Genomic DNA, 8959 nt, shown 5'->3' with positions numbered 1-8959 from the left:
GACTGGCATACTTGCACACACAAGTAAGGTCCCCCTCTTAAATGAAATGAATTCAGTTATTCTGTCACTCTTTTAAATGTTTGTGGTAGAATAGTACAAATACCTCTCTGTAAAGATGATTTCACGTCTCTTTACTGTAAACAGAGATTTAATTCCAAGCTTCAACCTTGAGCTTCAAGCAAGGCACCAAAAACAAGTAATTTCCCTAGTTAGTTCCCCGAACTACATTAAGCTCTGACTTCCACTAGGGATATGTAGGCATGAGGTTCACAAGGAATCTCAGCGAGCTAATAAAATACCAAAAATAGTCAGTCTGTCTGTCTGTCTGTCTTTTCAAATCAAATCAATTCCTTCTCCTAACACAAAGGAGAAACTTTCCCAATCATTAGCAGCAAACACAATCACAAATGACACAGAGAAGGTTCCTGTAGAGTACTACAGATATGTAGGGTGTTTAAACACTTCCCTATGTATAACCGACCTCCCGGACTCCAGAATTTCTAGTCTAGGTGAAATCCCCACACTTAGCAAACTCCTAGGGTTTAGTTGAGATCTTTTTTTCCCTTTCCTACTCGTAGGACAAATAAGAAAGTTCGTGTGATATCGTAGGAAGAACTGAAATAAAATTCATCCCACCACGGGCGCATTCTCCTTCCAAATTTCGCGTGAAGGGTTTAGCGTGCCGTCCTCCCAAGTGAAACGGGGAGGTAAAAGAAAACGACACCACAGTAAGAACGTTACCTAGAGTCACTGCCAAATGGAGGAAAAGAATCTGAACTTGAGGATTTCTTTGGTTCAGCCTTCTTGATCTCAACCTACAACAAATAATTAAGTCATCCTAAATTCATTCATACACAGAACCTTTTTTCCTCGGTTTTGGTTGGGTAAAGAAATAATAAAACCTAAAGTAAGCCCACTACATAAGTAATGGAAAAACACAGAGAGAGACATCTTATTATTGCTAACCAATAGTGAACCCCAATTATCAAATATTTTATTACAACATCCTTTATCACAGAAACAGTTCACTACCTTCCTAAAATCAGCAGCATTGCTAGTTTCAATTTTAACCACCCTAAAAAAACAAACCAAACTCACCTGAGTAACGCCCATATCAATCATGTTCCCATCAGCTAACAAAGTATAAACAACTTTGTCATTATCAAAGACTACAAAACCAAATCCAAGATATCTTTGAGATCTTCTTGAGCTCATCTGAAACACAAACCAAATACAAGCATAAAGTAAGCTCACTAGCTCACAAAACCAAAAAGTATCATTTGAAAACACACAACACAAACTACCATACCACACATAAACCCACCATTAACATTGACTAATTATTTATATTGAATCAAAGCACAAGAAAAACGAAAAACAATTATTATTATTATTACATATTTACGTATACTACATAAATAAATCAAAGTACTGGGAGAAAACCTTCAGTTACTGCTGCTGGAATACCACCTACAAAAATCTTCTTAGTTTTGAAATCACTAGTGTGTAATGCACCCTTTGGAGTGGTCCGCTTAATTTTAACCTGGAAATTCCAAATACAAAAAAATACAAAAAACTATTTGCAATTAAACAACAAAATTAAAAAACAAATCGAAACCCTAACTAAGGTTTACCTGCTTATTATTAATGATGTGATCCTCATGAATAACTTGATGTCCCGTTAAAATGATGGACTGGAGGCACGGGGCATCAGTTGAAATTGCTGCACTCAAGCACGAGTTTACACAAGAAATTGTTGCTTAGCATAAACTAATCGTCGTAATTGTTCTTAGGTTTTATCTTCAATATACAGGGATTAGGACTTTTCAATGTAGAGAGTTTAAATTCAAGCCCACTATCAAACAAGTAACTATAAACCATTGATAATGCTCAGGGCCGGCCTTGGGCCAGGGCAACCAGACCCCCGGCCCAGGGCCTCAAAAAATCGGGGGCCTCAAAATCGGGAAATTGGTTAAAAAATTATTATACTATTAAATTATATATAAATTTTATGCAAAATACGTATTGATAGAGTGCAGTAGCTGAGCGGTTGGGAGAGTATTTTTTTAACGTGTGTGTTGTGGGTTCTAATCCCAACTTAGTCATTTTTTATTATAATTTCATATCTTTACTTTAGTAAAAGACAACATGTATGTAATGCTTTAATAAAAAACAACGTGTTACTTTAATAAAAAAAACAATATGTTTTCACATTATTTTCACAATATGAAAGTCACGTTACTTAAAAAATAATAATTAAAATACAAATTTTCCATGTTTATTTTAAAAATCATAAGATTAATATGTATTCTCATATTTTATAATTTTAAATTTTAGTTGTTATTTAATTAAAACACTTTGATATTAACCTTGCATAAATAAAAATTATATTTGTATTAGTCAAATTCTATTGACACACTACTAGAAATACACGTATTTCCTGCGGAATTACCTGCGGATTTTTGCTAAATTTCCGCAGGAAATGTGTTTCCTGCGGATTTTCCTGCGGTTTTATGTCCCCAGCTAAAACCTTCGTGGGTAATACATTTCGCAGGTAATTCCGCAGGTATTTCCGCAGCTAAATCCGCAGGAAACAATTTGCAGATAAATCCGCAGGTAAATCCACAGCTAATTTCGCAGATAAATCTGCAGTAAATTTATATCCGCAGGTAAATCCGCAGGAAAATTCTTTCTCAATTTAAATAATTTTTTTATTTTAATAAACTTTTGAACCATTATATATATTTAAATAACTATAATATAAAATAAAATTATAATTTTCAATTTAAATTAACCTTGAATTCATATAACATAATTGGTAAGTACTTACATAGTCATTACTAAAAATGATTCAAAAAATCAAGTTATTACTAATCATTTGTCAACCAAGTTAAAAAGATAATACAATCCAAATTACAACCAAGTCAAAATGAAAAGAAAATAGAACTCGGTCAATGATGGATCTGCACCCTTTTCCTTTCTCTACAAATTACAAAAGAAATAGAACTCGGTAAGTTTATCTATCAAAGTATATGCTTTTTATAGTTCTGTTTCAGGTTAATAAACTTTTTACTCTAAAAAATATAATGAAAAACATATAATATATATTATATACCATTCTTTTCCAATGCAAGCGATGAGGAATAGAAACCCCAGTGTGAAGAGATGCGCCACCTTAAAATTTTAAAGCGCAAAATATATGCATTAGCATCATTCTTTTGCAACACCTACATACATAAAAGTAGAATGAAAAAAACACGATAATCAAATAAAAAAGTTATACATTGCCCCATAAATATAATCCTAAAACTTGAAGAAAAAAAAAACACATGCAGTGCAAAGTCACGAGAATGTAAGGACATATTTACAGTTTTGGAACGTAGCTATAGATTGCGAGAACACATGGAGTACGGTTTTTTTACTATAACAATGAAACAATCTATATTTGACTAATTACCGCTTTCAATATTTGAGGATTCTTCCAAATAGTTTGAAAAAAATGAATTACCTTGAAGGTGATATTTCTTGCAGAGAAATAATTAGCGAAAACGGTAACAGAAGCAGTTCTATAAGTCCGTAGCTGTTGTCCATTGGGACCAGGATCACTCGTTCTATCATGCCATTCTATCACTGTTACTTCTCTTCCTTCACCTTCAAACGTTACGTACGGTTTCGTCACGGGAACCACCACTTTCTCTCTGCACCACAAAAAATAATTATAGTGTAAAAAATACAAGTGATAGTGCAAATTAGTAAGACTTATCTATGGACATGGTAGTACTAGCTAGTTCACAATTGCAGCGAATGGAAAAGAGTAGTGTTAACCATTATAGAATATTGAATGCAAGCAAGTTAGAATAGAATGTTTGAACGTAGAATTTGTTTGTACTATTGTATATTTATAATGTAGTATGGGATTGGGAAAAGTGTGATTAAAATAATTTTGTAAATGTTTTCACTAAACATTTGAGAGGTCCGTCCTTGTATAACTAACACAAGTAACAAGCTAAATGCATATGATTTATATACACTCTAAATTGAGGGAGCCTGTTAGAAATAATGTAAGCAGGGTAGCCAATACTTGTAACAAGCTCAATGCATGTAATTTATACATGTGCAGATTCTCTCGTCCCGCTTTCATTGTTCTCTATCCCAACTCTCACAGAATTATTTGAAAGTCGAAGTAAAAATATTAACTGGTTCCCTTGTTTGATACATATCTTTCATTGACATCAAGTGCATGAGCTACAATACAAAGCAATGGAATCTGACATGGGATGGCCATATGTTTCACAGAATTTCAATTAACTTTTCTGATAATTAAAACTAAATCAATTAAAGATGCAAGTAATTAGTACTAATTAAATGGTTATAATTAATCTCTCAAATGTTTCATATAATTAATCTCTCAAATGTTTCATATCTCCCATCTGTCTCTTGTCTATACGGCCAACTACCATCATTCTCCATTAACTGTTAACACAACAGGTGGTCCCTGTCTCTCCATGATATATATAATACCACCAACACCTACCTCTTCATAATCCATATACATATCCACGAAATCAAATTAGATAAGAAACATGGTGTTTTAAAAAGTATTATCCACATACAAAATTAATTTTAATAACAATGCGAGATTAAGATTAAACCAACCAAGGAATCCACTAGTTTGGTTTGGGCCATCACTGTCAAATCAAAACTCTGTTATTGATTTGACCGCTAAAAATACCATTAAACCGAATAAATCCATTAAACTTAAAGATAAATTCTTCTTCACTTTTAAATTAAATAATACTCTTTCAATTTTGAGAGGGAGGGAAAGTAAAAGAAGCTACCAATCTGATCTTTTACTTGAAGAACATAAGTGAAGTTCTTTCCTGGTGGAATTGGACAGTTTGTTCCATATACTCCATCTTGCCATGAATTTCTTCTCTGCTCTACTCCATTCCTAATCAAGATTCATCACATCCTCTTAATATTAGCCTAACACTCAAATAATAGGAGCATTGTACTATTCAAAACTAACTTCGTACACCGAGACCTCTAAAAAAAGATAAGTTGATGTGCCAGTATTGGTGTTGTGCACCAGGATTGATATATGACACCGACTGCGACACTAGTAATTACATTATTTTTTTCAAATTAATACCGGTGTCGAGGTGTCAATGTCGGTATCTATATTTCTTATATCTGAATAAGTAACTATAAAACTATGAAAAAGTAAAACTATGATATTATTTTTGAAGCTAATACTTGAAACACAAAACTAAACAAGAAATTTAGCAGAGAAAGAAACTAACCAAGAAAACAGAAAAGGTTGATCCAAGCTATTGAAAACACTGATAATCAAGTTATCATTAGTGACAGCTTCAATCTGAGGTCCTGGAAACTGTCCATTTATCAATATACCCTACCATTTCATCAACCAAACATTCAATACATCTCATTAGAAAATAAAGTAAGAACAAAAACAAAATAGAACTTAGAAGAAGAATATAAATATAACCTGTTGTTAGTAATATCTATCAACATCAGACAATCCACAATTGGTGATTAGTAATTTATGATGTCACTAATAATTTAGACATCTAGGGATCTTAATAAAACGTAGTCATCCAGATCCAGATCATAAACGTTAGATATCATAGCCTCACAAAATCTCAACGTAGCCACAAATGTCACATAGTAATACTCACTTCAGTCCATATCAGCTCTCCTTATAAAAAAACTAGGTGCGGATGCAACTAAACATTTGTTTAGATCCGCGCTTGCATAGGAAACCTCCCATCCCAATCTAAGTTGGACGCAATATTCATGAAGCTACAATGTAAAGCTTCTGTGCAGCTGTGCTATTTCACTGCAATTTCATAAAATTCCAATGCGGATCCAAACATAGTGTACCTAAATCTTTGGGGAGGGAGACTTATAATCTACAGAAAACTAGAAGGCACCTAATGAACCTATTCACAAATATACACAAACCACAACTACTCCTACAGAAAGCACCACCAAATTATACTTTATAACAAGCACAATTAACCAAAAAACGTATCACTAAAACAAATTTAGTAAGTAGTGTTTAATTAAACCCCTACGTAAATCGATATCTAGTTTCTGATTGATTGTACTAACTCACGCTAGATTTAGCAAGTAACAAAATAATACCATATCATATTAGAGAAGAAGTCACCTAAAAAAAATCAAACACACAATTAATTACCCACTGACCAAAAACAATTGAATTTGATTTAGATCACCTTGCTCCTGTGGAAAATTTAAGTACAACAAGATGTGATCTAAAATATCAGAAATCCCAAACAAAAGAACAATCTATAAACACGGGCAACAGTTTAACATACCACAAATTCTTGAAGTAGCAGCCGTATAATGTTTTCTAGGAAAAGGTTCTCATCTTGGGCCAATTGTTTGTTTCTGTTAAATCACAAATCAAAACAAACAAACAAAAATCACAACCTTTAATAATGTCAAATCAAAGTTACTACAAAAGAAACTAAACACTTCAATTCTGCACCAGATTACAGTTGCATTCCTAACAAGCTGTCATGAACCAGTTCAAATATATAATCATGCTGCTATGTGTGGGATCTTGTAGTTCAGTAGCCACATTGTTCAATCAACAGAATAGGGTATTATGATTGTTCAAACAAGAGCTATAATTCAGATTCTGAAATACATAAAAATGCTATTGAAAATCGTCTCTATTATGAAGATAGAGGACATACTTAGATAATTGATTACTCATATACTGATTGGGCATAATCATGCATTGGTAAACGATCTATTTTAAAAGTAATAAACAAAATGTAATCACGCGATTCAACGCAGAGGCAAAATAAGTGACCATGTCATTAGTAAGAAACAAAATGTACTCGTTTGGTTGGAATACTTCCTCAAAGAGTTTTTGTTTGAAGAGAAAAGGCCAACAACAAGCTGTGTGTATATGAAAATTTCCAGCAAGAATGAATCTTCAAGGTTGCAAACTTTGAAGCCTAAGACTAAAATCATTTCAACAAACACCTTGTTTACAAAAATCACATAAGTTTATATTCAACCTAACTTAAAATCATCTAATTTCAGACAAGAATAGGAACAAATTCACCACATCAAAAAAACAGGAACAAAACCCTAGCTATGGAAACTGAAATTCATGATTTCAATTGATTTTTAGCTTAAGCCATAACTTGATAGTACTGGTATTTCTTATTAAAGTGTGAAGATGCGGTGATGGGACTCCGAGGAACGAAATGTATATAATGTCAAGAGAATACCTGAATTGAAGTGTGAAGATGAAGAAGACCACAATGCTAGGCTCCGGCGAGATTGTGGCAACAGAACACCGGCGAAGACACGGTGATAGCAACAGAACACGGTTGAACACAAGAGAAGTGATTTTTAGGTTTTGCAAATTTTATTTGCGTAAGCGTAAGCGATTGAATATTGTTGGTTTTTGGCGTTTGAAGTCGAGTAGCTACAACGTGAGAGTGAGTGGGTGGTGGTTTCTTAGGTTTTTGAACATTGTTTAAACGTGAGAGTGAGTAATTTGTTGAAGCAATAAATATAACTAAAAAAAACGGAATAACACAGTGTAGTGTCTTAGTGGTTCACATAGTCCAATTAAATGATTTAAAATGTGGGTTCGATTCCCATCAAATTAAATTTTTACAATTTTATTTTTTAAAAACGAAATAATTAATAGTAAAATTAATCTAAATAAAAAACCACCATAAATAAAATTAATAAAATAGAAAAAATAATGATTAAACTTTTACAATTTTATTTTTTAAAATATAAATTCTCATCAAATTAAATTTTTACAATTTTATTTTTTAAAAACGAAATAATTAATAGTAAAATTAAACTAAATAAAAAACCACCATAAATAAAATTAATAAAATAGAAAAAATAATGATTAAACTTTTACAATTTTATTTTTTAAAATATAAATTCTCATCAAATTAAATTTTTTACAATTTTATTTTTTAAAAACGAAATAATTAATAGTAAAATTAAACTAAATAAAAAACTACCATAAATAAAATTAATAAAATAGAAAAAATAATGATTAAAATTTTACAATTTTATTTTTTAAAATATAAATTCTCATCAAATTAAATTTTTACAATTTTATTTTTTAAAAACGAAATAATTAATAATAAAATTAAACTAAATAAAAAACTACCATAAATAAAATTAATAAAATAGAAAAAATAATGATTAAAATTTTACAATTTTATTATATAAAATATAAATTGCCATCAAATTAAATTTTTACAATTTCATTTTTTAAAAACGAAATAATTAATAGTTAAATTAAACTAAATAAAAAACCATCATAAATGAAATTAATAAAATAGAAAAAATAATGATTAAAATTTTACAATTTTATTATTTAAAATATAAATTGCCATCAAATTAAATTTTTACAATTTTATTTTTTAAAAACGAAATAATTAATAGTTAAATTAAACTAAATAAAAAACCACCATAAATGAAATTAATAAAATAGAAAAAAAATGATTAATTTTTTAAAATATTGAAATATGTCAAATCCGCAGGTAATACCGCAGGAAACTTTCCTGCGGAATTACCTGCGGATTTTGTATTACAGTTTGGTTTTAACAAAGGTTAATGTTTCCTGCGAAATTACCTGCGGAATTTATATTATTGATAAATATTTGGTTTAAAATATATGATCCGCAGTAAAATCCGCAGGAATTCCTGCGGAATTTGCTGCCAATCCTGAATCCGTAGAAAATTTATTTATTTTAATAAAGTCCCAGGAAAATCCGCAGGTATACCTGCGGAAAATATTTCGCAGGAAATTCCGCAGGTAATACGTGTATTTCTAGTAGTGACATACTTAAAAGTTAAAACTATTTTTTAGTTTTTAATGTTGTTTATAATTTAAATATAATAAATATCTTCCTTTGATTGC

The 8959-nt window shown here is 30.9% G+C and overlaps 1 long non-coding RNA gene across 4 annotated transcripts; it reads right to left on the bottom strand.

Moving 5' to 3' along the window:
* Window positions 1-2777: 2777 nt before the first annotated feature.
* Window positions 2778-7518, bottom strand: LOC131616749 (uncharacterized). Of its 4 annotated transcripts, none has more exons than XR_009288206.1 (7): window positions 7293-7518; window positions 6232-6435; window positions 5304-5413; window positions 4839-4951; window positions 3509-3698; window positions 3116-3227; window positions 2778-2982 (listed from the first exon to the last, which is right to left on the bottom strand). It is a non-coding gene; the product is annotated as an uncharacterized LOC131616749 (long non-coding RNA). The 4 variants fall into 4 exon arrangements; XR_009288204.1 differs by having other exon boundaries at window positions 5304-6267; window positions 6363-6435; XR_009288205.1 differs by having other exon boundaries at window positions 6363-6435.
* Between the last annotated feature and the right edge of the window lie 1441 nt (window positions 7519-8959).

Source organism: Vicia villosa, linkage group LG7 (genome assembly GCF_029867415.1).
Source record: "Vicia villosa cultivar HV-30 ecotype Madison, WI linkage group LG7, Vvil1.0, whole genome shotgun sequence".
NCBI classification, from domain to species: domain Eukaryota; kingdom Viridiplantae; phylum Streptophyta; class Magnoliopsida; order Fabales; family Fabaceae; genus Vicia; species Vicia villosa.
The sequence above is the reverse complement of the archived record's forward strand: the minus strand, read 5'-3'. Positions and strand labels throughout refer to the sequence as shown.